Here is an 18898-nt window from a genome sequence, read left to right as displayed (position 1 = left end):
GACGCCAGCAGCCTAGAGCCGATGAAGTTCCTGCATGACTGCTGGCTGTGAGGCCACCAGAATGGGTCTGGCCTGGAAAAAGGCAAGGCTGCACATCCGGCCGAAGTGTGATGTGTGCCTCAAAACGTGAAGCACAACCGAGATATGTCACAAACAATGATGCAAAAGCCGAGCACAGATCGTCCATGTCCTGAAAAGGAACAGCCGTGGAAATGACCATAACTTCATCGAAAATTGAAAAGCCAGACTGTCGAAATGCATCTAGTCCAAAAATATTTGAAGCCGACGGATGGTCGACAATAAATGGGGTAAGGAGCCAGGGAACATGTTCGTAGGTGGACTGTCCACAAAGGGGAATGGAACCATCGCCACAGGCAACCAAACACCAAGAGGGCGGTAACAATGCAGGAGAGTCCAAGCGACTATACAATGCAATATTTATCCGGGAGATGGTGGCCCCAGTGCCGACCTGAAAACTGACATCCTCAGTAAAAAAACGGAGCGTGAGGAGTAGCCTCCGTGCTGATGGGTCCTCCAGCGGGACGACTGATGGCAGAGCATGTACTGTATCCTGAGGCCCATTAGGGGAAGAACAGGGGTGAGTCGAACGAGTATGACAAGCGTATCACATGTGGTCCTCCTTCTCACACAGCATGCACGTTTTCCAGCAATGGGGGCAATCAGCTTGAGCATGTGCGGTAAAGCACTGTGGGCAAGATGGAAGCTGGCCACATGACCAACTCTGATGCCATAGAGACATCAGACAAAGAGGAGTCCCAATGGCACTGGCCTCTGTCGGCTGGGCCACATCGACATTGCAAGGGTGGAACCCACAGAGATGCGTCGATCGCCGCCACTTGCAGCTGAGCCTTGAGACACTCATTAGCCACCTGAGCAATTTCAGATGAGTGGGCAATTCGGAGAATCTCTTCCAATGAGGAATTATTGAGTTTCAACGCCTCAGTGTGGACCTCAGTATCGGGAGCCAGCTGAACCACCACATCCCGGATCAGGGAGTCCACATAGGAAGCCTTACATTGCTGATTGGTGCATTTAAAATCACATTGATCACTGAGATCCTGCAAGTCCATGACCCAGGAACGATATGATTGTCCAGGCTGTTTATGGCACTGGTGGAACTCCTGCTGAGGGGCGACCACATGGTAGCACTGTGAATAATAGTTTGTCAGCAAAAGGCATATCTCCTGGAAAGGGAGAGCTACAGGATCAGACAAGGGTGCCAACTTGCAGAGAAGAAAGAATGTGTCTGGGGTGGCCCAAGACAAAAACAATGGCCACCGCAGTGGGTCATCCGTGATTTGAAAAGCCGTGAAATGATGTTTCAGCCAATGTAAGTATGTTTTACAGTCTTCTTTAGCGTCATTACAAGTTGGGAATGACAGCGGATGTGGGGAAAGCATCGGACACCCGAGGACTTGGAAGCTGTTGTGGTAAAGTGTCCCGGGCATCAACTGTACCCATTAGCAACCACATCGACTTTTGTAGTTTGTCTAACTGGAGGCTGCTGCTGCTGCACGAGCTGCTGCTGTTGTTGTTGCAACAGACAGACCAACTTAGCCTCCATGGGAACAACTATTACCGTTTACCTTGTCACCAAAATGTTGTAACCACGGCAGGAACGGTCGGGGGATTGCACTAACGAAAATGCGGCGGGACCGAATGGTAGCGGCCGGCGAACAAACAAGTCAGACGAATGGGAATGGAAGGACAAGCACGATGACAGACAACCGAGACGTTTTATATCTTTGTTATTCAAGTCAGCACACACTCTACGAAAAGGAAAAAAACGACACAACTTCAAGGAATGATCCAAATAAGACGGAAATCGGAAAATGTGATGCACACGTGCAGATAAATAAATGATTACACTTTCAGAAAAAAATGAATAATTTATTCAAGAGAAAGAGGCGGCCGGTGTGGCCGAGCGATTCTAGGAGCTACAGTCTGGAACAGCGCGAACGCTACGGTCGCAGGTTCGAATCCTGCCTCGGGCATGGACGTGTGTGATGTCCTTAGGTTAGTTAGGTTTAAGTAGTTTTAAGTTCGAGGGGACTGATGACCTCAGATGTTAAGTTCCATAGTGCACAGATCCATCTGAACCAATAACACGGTGGTCAATCTCTGGCACTTGTGCAAGCAGATATTTGGCTTGGCACTGATTACTTGTTGGATGTCCTCATGAGGGATGACGTAACAAATTCAGTCCAATGGGCGATTTAGTCAAAGTCCTGAGCTGGTTGGAGGGTCCTGTCCGTAATGCTCCGAACGTCATCAACTGGAGAGAGATCCAGCGACCTTTCTGGCCAAGGTAGGGTTTAGCAAGCACGAAGACGAGCAGCAGTAACTCTCGTGGTGTGCGGGCGGGCGTAACGAAGGGCGTTCGAAAAGTCCGTGCAAAAATAAAAACTATTGACGTGTTTGGGGTAAATTTTTTTTCTACATAGTCTCCTTTTAGACTTATATAATTCGTCCGACGCTGTTCCAATTTGTTGATCCCCTCCGAATAATAGGAAGTCTCCAAGTTTGCAAAATAGGTATTAGTTGTTGCAATCACCTCTTCGTTTGAATAAAATCTTTGTCCTGCCAGCCATTTCTTCAGACTGGGAAACAAATAGTACTCTGAGGGAGCCAAGTCTGGAGAACAGGGGGGATGTAAAAGAGTCGGAATCCTATTTCCATTAATTTCGCGACCACAACTGCTGAGGCGTGTGCTGTTGCATTGTCGTGTTGGAAAAGGACTTTTTTGCGGTTCACGTGCTAAGCTTCAATCGTTCAATTATAATTTTTACTTTTTTCTCTCAGCTCAGTACACCTTCCTCCTTTTTTCATGCTTGATCTGTGTTCAGTTTTTGACGGGATATCCACTGGGCCATCATACCACTAAATCCGAGCGCGCTAGCTGTGTGTTTTGGTTTGAAGAATCAAAGTCGGCGACACACTTCAAAATAATTTCCGTACCAAGTACGCTACAGATCTTCCTAGTAGGCCTACAGTTTATGAGTGGCATAAATGTTTTGTAGAAACGGGGTGCTGAGTAAGACATGGGAAATCATCAGTTCGTCCAAGCACATCTGACGACGTCATTGAGCGAGTGAGACAACTTTCTGTCAACAGCCTTACGAAATTGACCCAGCGTGCATCTCGCGAACTGCAAACCCCACGTATGATCATTTGGCGAGTGTTGAGAAACCGTTTGTATTTGAAACCGTGCAGATTGACGATTGTACAAGCAATAAAGCACACTGATAAAAATGCTCGCAAGAACATCTTTGCGGATATGTTAAATTGATTACGTGAGGATGAAAATTTCTTCGACCAAATCATCTTTCCTGACGAGTCGACTTTTCACTTCAGTGGCAAGGTTGACACACTTAACTGTAGGATTTGGGGCAGTGAAAATCAACCTCAAATATTGCATCGTGTTCGTGATAGCCCTAAACTGAACACTTCTTGTGTATTGAGCAAGAACAAAGGGTACGGCCCCTTTTTCCGTGAGAGAGCCGTCAATGGGACAGCGTACCTAGATATGTTGCAATTTTTGATACCACAGCTCGAAATGTTTACTTCATACAAGACGGTGCACCAGCCCACCACCGGGCCGACATCTGGGATTTTCTCAGTGACCACTTACCAGGTCAATTGATTGGCCGCGATGCACCAATTGCATGGTCCGCGCATTTCCCAAACCTGACACCGCTCGATTTTCTTACGGGGATTCATCAAGGATATTGTGCTTTGTACCTCCTGTGGCAGCTTCTCTACCTGAACTTGAGCAAGAATTTATGCCGCCACTAAGCAAGTTACACTTGCAACGCTACAAGGAGTTTGAGAAGAAATTGACTCCGATGGAATGTGTGCAGGATAAGCAACGGAAGCCACATACATCATCTTTAGTTTAAGGTAAAAAAGACTTGATGTGTTTCCCTACAAAATAACATTAAACCCAGGTCTATATCTTCTTTCAATAAATGTATATGAATTTTTAAAGTTATAAAGTGCTTTTTGAAACACCCTGTATATGAACGGTTGCGAAAAGCTGTATCAATGCTCACCGGCTACACTGACCCCCATTTCTTCATAAAATCTGGAAGCTCTTAGGGTAAATGCCCCACCACAATATCACGCTCCATGGTTTCAATATTCCAATTTGTAAAATGGACGTTGAGGATTTTAGAACATTTAAGAGTGTTATCGACCTCTCTATCACACCTAAAACTGGTGTTCATCGTAACAATGTACTTTTAAGAAATTTTGAAATGATAAAATCTTCAATGGGTTTCCGTGAACATTGTTTAAAGCAACGTATTCTTGATTGGAGTAGTGGGAGGCCACCATTTTCTTCAAGTCACATCGATGGAGACCACAATTTGCTATTTCTCCAAAGTGTGTAGATGCCTCGCAAATCCTAGTGCCCAATAGGTGGAAGGCAAATACCAACCTTGAAACACGAACTCTTAACAAATTACTATATCAAACTTGAAACACATAGACTTATCAAAACTACTACAACTCATGCCTAAAGTGAACAGACAGTTTCGTCTGAGCCTCAAGCCAGAGAACGTGCTTAATGAAAATGATGACAATGAGGAATGTGAAGTGTTGGGGCAGGTCACAACTATATGTGTGGTGCATTAAGTGTCTGTTACTTATGTCCTGATTCTAGTTTTACGTTAATTACAAACTATACTACAATTAAAATAAACTATTGTCTCTAGCCTATATACAAAAATTTTGTAAATTAACAATAAGAATAACAATAATAATAATAATAATAATAAATATTACATGGTTTTTATAGGAAGGATGTTAAAAAAACAAGTCAAACCTATGAGACTGGTGGTTAATAAATATTACATGGCTTTTATAGGAAAGATGTTAAAAAAAAATTCAAACCTATGAGACTGGTGGTTTCCCTGCAAATTTTATTTACACAAGTATCTGTATTTCCGTAAACTTAATATATGTGCTTTGGACCCTTCTGGCTCTCAGTGTCTGAATTATTATTACAGCTTACGCTAGGAAGTGAAAGAACACATACTATCTTAAAAGTTCACTGCAGCATCACGCATAGTAAACTCGTAATATTGTGGAATAGCGGCAGGTCTTAATAAGAAGTATTGAATCTTAAGAGGGTGGAGTTTTGAACGGAGGGGTGGAGTTTTGAACGGGCACAAACTAAAATCTAACACAAGAACTGCAAAATAAAATAAATAGCAACTCAAATGTAACGTAAGCAGGACATTATCGGGAAATAAGAAGAAAGCAACACAGAATTTCTAAGAGAAAGGTAACGAAAAAATAACAAATCTTGGAATCGATAACCTAAGACGCTGCAGTCATGGACTGTGCGGCTGGTCCCGGCGGAAGTTCGAGTCCTCCCTCGGGCATGGGTGTGTGTGTTTGTCCTTAGGGTAATTTAGGTTAAGTAGTGTGTAAGCTTAGGGACTGATGACCTTAGCAGTTAAGTCCCATAAGATTTCACACACATTTGAACAATCGATAACCAGAAGTGGGCTGTATACGTCAGTTCTACTTGTCGATTCGAAGGTCAGCTATTAATCGCTTTTTTGCATTAGTACAGGAAGCGATACCATACAGGTAAATCCTAAAGGAATTTGGGAGCCACCCCTAATGAAAATGGCATAATAATGGAACGTGCAGTCACCAATTTGAGCGCCGCCCAGAGTGGCCGTGCGGTTCTAGGCATTTCAGTTTGGAACCGCGTGACCGCTACGGTCGCAGGTTCGAATCCTGCCTCGGGCATGGATGTGTGTGATGTCCCTAGGTTAGTTAGGTTTAAGTAGTTCTAAGTTCTAGGGGACTGATGACCACAGATGTTAAGTACCATAGTGCTCAGAGCCATTTGAACCATTTAGAACCAATTTGAGCGGTACCACGCATGAAAATTCTAAAAGAGTTCACAGCTATACGATTTCTGTTTTCATGTTACTCTCTGTACTACTGTTGTTGCAGGTGTGTACTGCACATTCTTTGAGAATTGCCATGTATGGTATCACTCTAATTTTTGATTCCACGTACCGTTATTTTCATGATTTTTATTGGCTGTTGGTTATTTCGTCAAACGTTTAATTTTTTCGTATCACTCGTTATGCTACTGGAAGAACGGGAAACATAACTAACGTTGTAATCGACAATGTGACTTGACCTACGGTATACAGACACAAACTATAATTGACGTTTATAACTGCCCTCTTAGGTTGCTGCCTAATCTCACCCTCGGCAGTGATGGCACATTCGGAGAAAAACAACCAAATGTTTGTGAGAAGCAGGATTATATATACCGGTAATTGCAGGTAGTCTCAGCTGTGCTCTTAAGTTTCTGGCCAACCCCACCTTTGTAAATGGTGCCATATTCGGAAAAAATTGTCATATATATTTATGAGAACTAAGATTATAAAAAAGATTGCTGCTTGATTCGCGAGCAGCAACTTAAGCTGTGCACTTAGGTTCTTGCCTACCCCACAACCTGGGAAATCGCGATATATTTCTAATAAACAGCATAGTTTACGGCAGTTACTAAGGCAACCACAGATGAAATTTAATAACAAGCCGCTTCCATCCTTCGCATCGTAAATACGTGGTGTCCTTCACTCGGGATGTCATTGGTCAAAGCTGACTGGTGGAATCGGACGCTAGATTTGACTCAAAATAGAGCTGAATGCCTGATATTTATTTAAAATACGTTAGAAAGTATATTATTTAATACGACAGGGGCATGGAAAACGTGTGTTTCACGGCAGCATCGCGATGTACTAAGCTTGTCGAGCGTTATCTACGCGAGCGAATACAGTAAGCAGTTGGCATGTGCATCTCCGTAGGAACACGTATAATTTGTAGTATTTCGATCTTACTCTAGTTGCAAGATTAATGAGGTTAATGCTTCTCCAACACAAACTGCTTTAGACGAACTGTGATAAACGGTCTCGACGACGGATTTGGAAAATTAAATTACCTCGAATATAACGGCGGGTCTAGTTTAGCAGGGGATACAACCCGTCGGCTTTGACCAATGACGTCAGAATTCGCCAGAGAGCATGAAGAGATGAAAGAGCTGAGAAGAATGTTCAGAAACAAAGGAATGCGAGAGAGAAAAACTGTACTTCACGTATATAAGGGCCAGTAGTATTTTCATGTTAACGATATCGGGTATTTATATCTTAGTATTTCTCCGCAAAATACAATGGAAAGAAATGAATGGAATATATTACTAGCAAAGAGTATATCACGTTACATGTACGAGTATGTCAGTTGTATCTTCTTTCGAACTATATTGCTTAAGTGCAGTACGGGATACAAGTTTAGCGTACGTCGATTTCTTAGTTTTAAGTAGCATTGCTGTCCTGTTGTTCACTTGAACTATGTATCACCTGTTTCACTAAACCGTAAATGAAACACCCGATACAAATTAAAAGCTCATTCGAAGTGTGTTGCCTAAGTACAGTACGGAAAACGAGTGTGTCGTAAGTCGATTTCTTCGTTTTCACTAGCATTACTGTTGTGGTCTTCACTTGAACGATGTATCCTCCGCTTCAGTAAACCCTAAATGAAACACGGCATACAAAGTTTTGTTGTGTCGGGGGTTTCGCAAGTACACATTCGAAAATGTCGTACTGATACTAGAGCTGGAAAACGAAACAAGATCGACAGCTGTCAAATTTCTGTTACATACTTCACAACACGAAAATACACATATTGGTGGAATAAAACAGTGAAATATGGCAAAATAGTGAAATACAGTGAAAGAAGCAAATGGAAAAGTGAACTTACCACACGGAAATGTCGAGGAATAACGGAAGCTCGCCTAAACAGACAGTTAACGAAAATCACATACCCACACTCACAACAAACACGACATTACGAAACCTCTCCCTCCCTCTCTTCCTCACACACACACACACACACACAGATATATATATATATATATATATATATATATATATATATATATATATATATATATATATATATATATATATTACCGGCAATCAGTTTCAACAATTATGCATATAATAAGTTGTCGAGAGTCGTTTGTCGTGGAAAAACTGGCGACTTCGAACATCATTATGTTTTCCGCAAACAAAGTTGTATTTCACAAATGATATTAATTGTCTTCACAATGTTAACCATGTATAGTTAACGGAAGACGTAGAAACGATATTCCGAAACGAATACGTATAGCGTAAGTCAAACGTTCGAATTGGAATAGAGACCCCACGAACACAAATTTGCTGTGGCAGGTATGAAATATAAACTCCGTTACTCGGTCGTTGCACTTGAAGGACAGATGTTGAATGGGCCGAAACGAACTGCCGCATAACAGCGTAGTAACCTGCTAACTTCGAAAGAAGGTAGACACGGTCCCTAGCGCAACTTATAACATCGTTAAAAATCAGTGCGGACGTGCGAGCTTTGGTACAGCCTGTTAAACAAACGTAAAATGGAGGCGGTACAATTGGAGAGCGATCCGCCTTCACCAACATGCATAAGCAATTCATCAATAGTTTTTATATATATATATATATATATATATATATATATATATATATATATATATATATATATATATATATATATATAAATTTCAAAAAACTAATAATAAAAAATATTGCATGGCGCGAGATTCGATCCGGCGACCTTCGGATTACGAACCCGAGCGCTTACCGCTGCGCCACGACGCTGTAAAAAAATATTAATCGTAGAGAGTACTTCACCGCAACGGTTTGTTTTAACTGTCGATTTTCTTGACAACGGCTGAGAAGTGCATCTTGGTGCTTTGCCATATTACACCTCTGGCCATGGGCTTTTATTATGCGCAGTATGAATCGAATCTGAATTTCACAATTGGCGGCCTCCCCTTGTTAGATTTCTCGAACCACGTTCCCCTCGTAATAGATCGCCATAACCGGTCCGTGCTGCACCTCCATACAAATAACACACAGAGCACCAACTAGCCATAGACCAAAAATACAGGGCATGAAATTAGTTCTTGAGAGACCACACGAAAGGTACGGAAGTGCTATATTTGTGAAACCGAACTTAGACGTACGCTCCTGTGCTCTGACCTGCGAAGAAAACATAGAAATCTTAACTATTGAGCTACATTCATGTACTGTAACATCCGTGTACAAACCACCCGGTGCGAGGTTCAAATTTACGGAGCCTGGAAATTTCCATTCAAAAAACATGAAAGTTGTACTAGGAGATTTTAACTGTCACGGTCTCGCATGGGGTTATAAAGAAACAAATGACGATGGCGAAATGCTGGAGGCCTGGGCAGACCAGACTAAACTGAAATTGATACATGACCCAAAGTTGCCTGCATCATTTAACAGCGGAAGATGGAAACGAGGATATAATCCAGATAACATCTTTGTCTCCGAAAAGGTATCCCTGCAAACTGCAAAGCAAATCGAGGACCCAATTCCAAGATCGCAACACAGAGCAATAACTTGCTGCATTACTGCAGTAATCAAATCAGATGTAATGCCCTTCAAGAGACGCTTCAATTTCAAAAAAGCTCATTGGGAACTTTTCACAGAGGACCTTGATAAGGAGATCCTGGAAATTAAACCAGAGATACAAACGTATGAAACTTTTATAGACCTTGTCAAGAAAATCTCTCGTCGGCGCATACCTAGAGGGTGCCGCACCCAGTATATCGCTGGACTCAATGGTAGCAGCAAGGAAGCTCTGAAAAAGTATGAAGAACTGTACAATAAGGACCCCTTCTCAGAGGAAACGATCCAGCCAGGTGAGGCACTGATGTCTGGTATCTCCGAAGCGAGAAAGGAAAAGTGGTGCAACCTCCTACAAGAGACGGACATGAAGCACAGCAGTAGGAAGGCATGGAAACTGGTCAAAAGTCTCAACAACGACCCAACAGAACCACAACCAAATTACAGTGAAGTTACACCTGATCAGATAGCTCACCAACTACTCATGAACGGAAAAACTAAAAGGAAGATCAGGAATGGCAAAATTAAAAGAAAATTGAACGAGGAGATTAGCTTCCTAGCTCACCCGTTCTCCATTCAGGAGCTACAAGATGCCATCAAAGATTTGAAAAACAATAAGGCCGCTGGCCTCGACGATCTGAGATCTGAGCAAATAAAACATTTTGGACCGGGAGTACAAGCATGGATCCTAGAGCTAATGAATAACTGTATTACAACAATGCAAATTCCTAAACTGTGGAGGAAAGCCCGGGTTATTGCGTTACTAAAACCAGGGAAAGACCCAGCTGAAGCTAAAAATTTCCGGCCTGTCTCACTGCTTTGTCATTTATTTAAAGTGCTGGAGCGAATGATCCTCAAACGCATAGCTGATTATGTGGACAAAGTCCTCATTAACGAACAAGCTGGATTCCGACCAGGAAAATCATGCTGTGGCCAAATCCTGAATATCACACAGTACATCGAAGACGGCTATCAGAGAGGAGAAGTAACTGGGGTCGCATTCCTGGATCTCAGTGCTGCATATGACACAGTTAACCATAAGTTGCTTACCCAGAAAGTGTATAATGTCACTAAGGACTACACCCTTTCTATGTTCGTGCAATGTATGCTACAGAACAGACGCTACTATGTAATCTTACAATCTAAAAACAGCCGATGGAGGACACAGAAAAATGGACTTGCACAGGGCAGTGTTTTGGCTCCAATATTATTTAACATCTATACCAATGATCTCCCCATCAGCCACCAGACACGAATGTTCATATATGCTGATGATGCAGCAGTGGCCACACAGGATAAAACCTTTGAACAAGTGGAGGAGAATCTCACAGGAGCCTTAACAGAACTTGCTACCTATTACGACGGCAATAATCTCAAACCAAACCCCAGTAAATCACAAGTATCCGCCTTCCATCTTAGGAGCAAACAAGCCAAACGGAAACTCCGAGTCACGTGGCAAGGGGAAGAGCTGAAACACACAAACAGCCCAAAATACCTGGGAGTAACATTGGACAGAGCACTTACTTTTAAGCAGCACTGTCACAACACTAAAAAAAAGGTCTGTGCCAGGAACAACATACTGCGGAAGCTAACAGGTTCATCGTGGGGAGCTCAACCACATGTTTTGCGCACCACAGGTCTGGTGCTGAGTATCTCAGCTGCGGAATATGCGGCGCCAGTTTGGAGGAACTCTGCCCACGCTAAGCAAGTTGACGTCGCCGTAAACGAAACTGTACGTATTGCCACAGGATGCCTCAAACCAACTCCCACAGACATCATTTACCCCATCATAGGCATAGCACCACCCACTATCCGCAGACAAGTAGCCGCCGAGATCGAAAGATCAAAACAAAAGAATGATCCTCGACACCCGATGTATATGCACCGAAAACAACGTGTCCGGCTGAAATCCCGCAGGAGTTTCATGGAAACTACTGAAGAGCTCGCCACCAAGCCCGTCGCAAGGCGGCTATCTCTCTGGGAAGAAATGGTGCCACACTCCACAATGGAACTACTTGAGGAGGGATCTGCAGGATTTCAACTACCTTTTACAACTTGGAGGTCATTAAACCGGCTGCGCACTGGAGTAACTGGGTGCAAATCAAACCTATTTAAATGGGGTTACAGTGATAGCGATAGGTGTGAATGCGGAGCAATACAGGACTTGGACCACCTACTGATCTGCCCAGACATGTCTATGACATGCACTAAAGATGATATTTTGAAAGTCAATGACAAAGCAATCTACGTTGCTAATTACTGGGAAGGGAAGATATAATTGGTGCATCCGGACACGGAAGAAGAAGAAGTCGTGAGTACGGCGACCTGATACACTGGTGAGGCGCATATGTTCGCCGCACTCACGACATCGGACGTATTCAGCAATGAGACCACACATTTGCACGAAGCAAATTGTGGTCAACATGTCTTCGCCCACGGCTTCTCTTAAATCGTCAAGATTCATTGGGACAGACAAATCCATTCCTATAAAAGAAAATAAGACACTAAAAGTTGTTCTACAGTAAAAAACTAATACTCCAAATTACCTCGATATCACTACGAAAACTATTAAGTACCGTCTGAATAAGAAGCAAACAATAAACTTAATTAAATCACACGATTAATAATTTAACGAATACCAAGCGATCGCTTTTAGATTCACATTCAATTATTTTAATGATAGCGCTTATTGGAACACAGAACTGTTTTATTCTCTACGTCTCGAAGTGAAGACATTACTATCTATGACTAAGGTATGACGTCATTGGTCAAAGCCGACGGGTTGTATCCCCTGCTTCACTAGACCCATAACGGCTGTGTTGAAGATCTCCATATTCATTCAATATATGTGATGTGAGAATTAATGTTACGCGTCCGCAGAAAGATGCAATCGATTTAACGCCTTTGTGTTAGCTGCCAGGGATTGTCGGAAATCAGATGCTAATTAATGACTTACCAGAGATCGCTATCGTCGCCCGTGCCCCTACTGCATTTCACGATTTCTTGAGATTTTGCTGAATGCGGACAGCGCCATTCACGGTGCTCTCCATTCGACTCGACTCAGACTGTTGCTAAGAAACGACACGGGACGTCGAAGAACCCCCCCCTGTATTGTTGAAAAATGCGTCATGTCACCATTGCCGTTGTTTACTCTATGAGGATGATATGAGCAGAACTATGGTCGTATAATTAAACGATCTGTACACCGATGCAAGCTGTTCGAGATTCTGAAAAAAGTAGGGGTAAGCTATAGGGAGAGACGGGTCGTATACAATATGTACAACAACCAAGAGGGAATAATAAGAGTGGACGATCAAGAACGAAGTGCTCGCATTAAGAGGGGTGTAAGACAAGGCTGTAGCCTTTCGCCCCTACTCTTCAGTCTGTACATTGAGGAAGCAATGATGGAAATAAAAGAAACGTTCAGGAGTGGAATTAAAACACAAGGTGAAAGGATATCAATGATACAATTCGCTGATGACATTGCTATCCTGACCGAAAGTGAAGAAGAATTAAATGATCTGCTGAACGCAATGAACAGTCTAATGAGTACACAGTATGGTCTGAGAGTAAATCGGAGAAAGACGAAGGTAATGAAAAGTAGTAGAAATGAGAACAGCGAGAAACTTAACATCACGATTGATGGTCACGAAGTCAATGAAGTTAAGGAAGTCTGCTCGCTAGGCAGTAAAATAACCAATGACGGACGGAGCAAGGAGGACATCAAAAGCAGACTCGCTATGGCAAAAAAGGCATTTCTGGCCAAGAGAAGTCTACTAATATCAAATACCGGCCTTAATTTGAGGAAGAAATTTCTGAGGATGTACGTCTGGAGTACAGCATTGTATGGTAGTGAAACATGGACTGTGGGAAAACCGGAACAGAAGAGAATCGAATCATTTGAGATGTGGTGCTATAGACGAATGTTGAAAATTAGGTGGACTGATGAGGTAAGGAATGTGGAGGTTCTACGCAGAATCGGAGAGGAAAGGAATATGTGGAAAACACTGATAAGCAGAAGGGACAGGATGATAGGACATGTGCTAAGACATGAGGGAATGACTTCAATGGTACTAGAGGGAGCTGTAGGGGGCAAAAACTGTAGAGGAAGACAGAGATTGGAATACGTCAAGCAAGTAATTGAGGACGTAGGCTGCAAGTGCTACTCTGAGATGAAGAAGTTAGCACAGGAAAGGAATTCGTGGCGGACCGCATCAAACCAGTCAGTAGACTGATGAAAAAAAAAAAAAAAAAAAAAAACCACTGATAATAGTAGTAGCGTAAATGGTTTGTGTCGTCCGGGACAGTTCCGCCGAGAACAACACCGTCACAGCGGCAGTATCTCATCTAATACAATGAAGAGCCAAAGAAACTGGTACACCTGCACAGTATGGTGCAGGGCCTCCGCGAGCACGCAGAAGTGGCGCAACACGACGTGGCGTGGACTCGACTAATGTCTGAAGTAGTGCTGGACGCAATTGACACCATGAATCCTGCACGGCTGTCCCTAAGTTCGTGAAAGTACGAGTCTGTTGAAATCTCTTCTGAACAGAACGATGCAAGGCATCCCAGACATACTCAATAATGTCATGTCTGGGGAGTTTAGTGGTCAGAGGAAGTGTTTTGACTCAGAAGAGTGCGCCTGGAGCCACTTTGTTGCAATTCTGGACGTGTGAGGTGTTGCAATGTCCTGCTGGAATTGCCCAAGTCCGTCATAATGCACAATGGACATGAATGGGTGCTGGTGATCACTCAGGACGCTTACGTAAGTATCAGCTCTCAGAGTCGTATCTAGAGGTATCAGGGTGTAACGCTACTGCCCTCATTGGTGTACGTTAGCTCTTTAAAGCCTGTACTGTAATAAGTTCACGGGCTTCACCTTATAAACAACGATTTTAGTACATAAGTTGACCGCGTGTACCTAATTGGAAGCAATTCGGACTTATATCCAGTCAGTAACTACAGTGATGCGTCAAGCAAATGTAAAGTATAACTACTCGTTCGCATGGACAAGAAGTACACACAGTAGATACTACCAATGATTAATAATTCGGTCGCCAGCCTACTTAGGCATTGAGTGAGTTTTTTCCTTGTACAAGTGGGTGCATGTACAAGCATAATAACACGTAGTAATGTTGCGTTTTATGGCAAAGTTTGGAACCGGAAAAATCCAATGAACTAAAGTTTTCTCCTTTTGTAATAAGTTGGACGAGCTATAAATACACAACACCACACAGCAATGATTACTACTAACTGCATTTTGTATATTGATCAGACTGAAATCGGGCATAGATTACCCTAGAATTAGCAATTTTGAAAGCACACATACAATGTCACTATTAAAATTGGAAAAACACTAATACACTTAGGTTTAATATAGAACTTAACTTTGCTGTTCAAATCTGATCAGTACCCTTCAAGATTTGAAAGAACAGACAAGAAAAAAGGGGGGTCCCTGAAACTGTTATGGTCGTTATACTGAAACTATTAAGTACTGAAGGTAAATTAACACTCAAAATTATCAATCTATGGATAACTACTCTTTTGTCTTAATTCTGAGTTATTTAACTGTCATTATTTCTGTCTCAAATTAATTAAATAACATCGCTAATTCACTTCAAAAAAAAAAACTCTCTTTCAATTTAGTCATACTTTTGTTCTTTGTCAACATTTGCAATAACACAGAGAACTTTAAACTTCTTTATAGCATAGATTTGTCTGCTGATAATTCTCGTTAACACTAACTTTAAACTTTCAATTCGGGATACTCGGGTTGCACAATATGTGGTAAGGACCCTGTCTAGGTCAGTGATCAGGATAAGTAATGGCTGAGGCAATTCTGGTAAAAGTCACGTTATTATTGAACAGTTAGAAACAGTTTCGACACTGGTCCACACAGATACAATTCTAAAGATGAATTAAATGTTTGACCTGTACAAGTCGGTGTGGCGGATGGCGGGCAGCGAGATAGCGAGAAGCACAGCACACATACAAGCACGGCTAAGGCTCTCACTGCATCGGCACTTTGCTTCTTCTTAGCGTCGTAATTTTTCCAATTTTGTGCCTCAGAATATAGCCATGCCATGTAGTCGTCGGAATCGGTTCATCCGAGGCTCAATGGAATCCACTTTTCCCGGATAGCCTCCTCGATACGGTACGTGTTCCTCTGACCGATGCCCAACTCCGACTGTTATACTGAGCCCGTTGTGCCGAACCGCGCCAGTGTGCGTTTTCCCGCGCTCGCCTGCCTCCACCTTTTCCCGCTCCCCTACAGGTAGGGTATTCACGACAGGTTTTCTACTACACATATATTAATACCTTTCCTACGTATGGACCAAGCGTATAAATACAATTTTCACATCTTACATTAGTTTTAACATTAAAAACACTTCCCTTTGATTACCACATTACTTGAAATCTAACATAAATAATAATATTCATTTCGAAAGTTGCTCACAGTTTCTTTAACATGACACGAAAAGAAAAAGAAATTCAAAACATTGCTTACATTAATTTATCAACATTCAGAAAGAAAAAAAAATTTATCATATGTACGGTTGTTGTTGTTACAGATTGACTTAATCTACAGGACAGCTTGCGCTACTTCTATAAAGATGTTTTGCTCCTTTTTCTTTTACGCTTGGTAATTGACATGTTGCAAAGATTCTGCTCACTGGGTAGGAACAGTGATCAAGTAAGACTGACCTTGGGGTTTTACTAAAATGGAATGATGAAATAATGTTGTGCGGAGAAGTATTCCAAATTTGTACCGCACTGTTTGTAATGGAACTTTCATAAGCCTGTGTCCTTATTGATTGGACACGATATTTCCCTTTTCGTGGACGATGGAGGAAATGAGCGATTTAATAGAGCTGAAGTGGGAATTTTACGCGCGCCCGTTTAGTAAAAGTGTGATTTGCGAACTAGAAACATCCCTCGACTGCCACTGGAGTGCGTTGCGATCGCGTATACCACGTCGGGGCCCACGTACCGTGTGCACAAGTCGCATCGTTGCTGAGCGTTCAGCAGCACGTTGAACTTGGCACGTTCAATGTTAACGTCCGGCAGCACGGTCCGTGTGGCGACGGAGCTACGGGGCAGCTCTGTGCTGTGTGGGGCCTGCGGGGTATCTTCGTGCGTACGAGGTCGTAGGAGCTAGCGAGCCTTGAAGTTACGAGGGCAGTTCAATAAGTAATGCAACACATTTTTTTTCTGAAACAGGGGTTGTTTTATTCAGCATTGAAATACACCAGGTTATTCCCCAATCTTTGAGCTACACAACACTATTTTTCAACGTAATCTCCATTCAATGCTACGGCCTTACGCCACCTTGAAATGAGGGCCTGTATGCCTGCACGGTACCATTCCACTGGTCGATGTCGGAGCCAACGTCGTACTGCATCAATAACTTCTTCATCATCCGCGTAGTGCCTCCCATGGATTGCGTCCTTCATTGGGCCAAACATATGGAAATCCGACGGTGCGAGATCGGGGCTGTAGGGTGCATGAGGAAGAACAGTCCACTGAAGTTTTGTGAGCTCCTCTCGGGTGCGAAGACTTGTGTGAGGTCTTGCGTTGTCATGAAGAAGGAGAAGTTCGTTCAGATTTTTGTGCCTACGAACACGCTGAAGTCGTTTCTTCAATTTCTGAAGAGTAGCACAATACACTTCAGAGTTGATCGTTTGACCACGGGGAAGGACATCGAACAGAATAACCCCTTCAGTGTCCCAGAAGACTGTAACCGTGACTTTACCGGCTGAGGGTATGGCTTTAAACTTTTTCTCGGTAGGGGAGTGGGTGTGGCGCCACTCCATTGATTGCCGTTTTGTTTCAGGTTCGAAGTGATGAACCCATGTTTCATCGCCTGTAACAATGTTTGACAAGAAATTGTCACCCTCAGCCACATGACGAGCAAGCAATTCTGCACACATGGTTCTCCTTTGCTCTTTACGGTGTTCGGTTAGACAACGAGGGACCCAGCGGGAACAAACCTTTGAATATCCCAACTGGTGAACAATTGTGACAGCACTGCCAACAGAGATGTCAAGTTGAGCACTGAGTTGTTTGACGGTGATCCGTCGATCATCTCGAACGAGTGTGTTCGCACGCTCCGCCATTGCAGGAGTCACAGCTGTGCACGGCCGGCCCGCACGCGGGAGATCAGACAGTCTCGCTAGACCTTGCGGCGATGACGACACACGCTTTTCCCGACGACTCACCGTGCTTTTGTCCACTGCCAGATCACCGTAGACATTCTGCAAGCGCCTACGAATATCTGAGATGCCCTGGTTTTCCACCAAAAGAAACTCGATCACTGCCCGTTGTTTGCAACGCACGTCCGTTACAGACGCCATTTTAACAGCTCCGTACAGCGCTGCCACCTGTCGGAAGTCAATGAAACTATACGAGACGAAGCGGGAATGTTTGAAAATATTCCACAAGAAATTTCCGGTTTTTTCAACCAAAATTGGCCGAGAAAGAAAATGTGTTGCATTACTTATTGAACTGCCCTCGTATACTGGCGGTGGCCCGGCTGGGACACCCGACGTACCGCAGGGCGCGTTCGCAGCACATAGCCGAGCTCCGGGAGCGGACTCGGTCTGCGCCACGCTGTCGCTGCCCCTGCCCGAGGTGTTGTTTGTGCCCGTGCCGGCGGCTGACGGCGGCCGCTGCAGCCGCCTGCGTCGACTGGGACGCAGTCTGCGGGTGCGGCGAGCAGAGGTCCGGCGATGACGTTTCTCTGAGTTGTCACCTGTTCCAGGTGGGTGTAACACTCCTGTCTGCTACTGTTATACCATAACCTCAAAACTGGAGGCAATTTGCAAAACAGAATTATTTTGTTGGATTAATAATCGTATGAAGCAACAGAGCAGTGTTACCCTCTGAGAGCAATTTTGCTAGGTTGACCGTGTTGTTCCTAACGGAGGTGGTTTGTCGGAAATGAAAGTCAGAATTACGTAAATATTTGAATAGTAACAAACAAAATTTTGCCTAGCTATACTGTTTATAGAATAAGGGGAACGGTCGCCAGCCTAATTAGGCAAGAGAAGGATTAACGTTCTCGTTTAAGAAAGTAGGTATAAGTAACTATAACGGACAAACACAACCTAGACTTAGCCACACGCGAGTGCAATGAACTCTGACACACACATACGTTTTAAGATTGAAGCTAACAGTTAGAGCAGCAGAACTATTTGCAAAATTATAAGAGATACCGAAACACCCTATTACTTTCAGGCTTTAAAGAAATTATGGTTTTTTTATAATTAGTAGTGTTGTGTCGGTAGCTGGGCCGACACCGTGAAGTTAAGATGGCTGAAAATGAACTCTAGACTAACGCTGTAGCCGATAGGGCACGCACGGCTAAAGCAGACGGGCGTGAAGTCTGGAACATGAGAACT

Source organism: Schistocerca americana, chromosome 11 (assembly GCF_021461395.2).
Source record: "Schistocerca americana isolate TAMUIC-IGC-003095 chromosome 11, iqSchAmer2.1, whole genome shotgun sequence".
In the NCBI taxonomy this organism is placed as follows: Eukaryota; Metazoa; Arthropoda; class Insecta; order Orthoptera; family Acrididae; genus Schistocerca; species Schistocerca americana.
The sequence above is the reverse complement of the archived record's forward strand: the minus strand, read 5'-3'. Positions refer to the sequence as shown.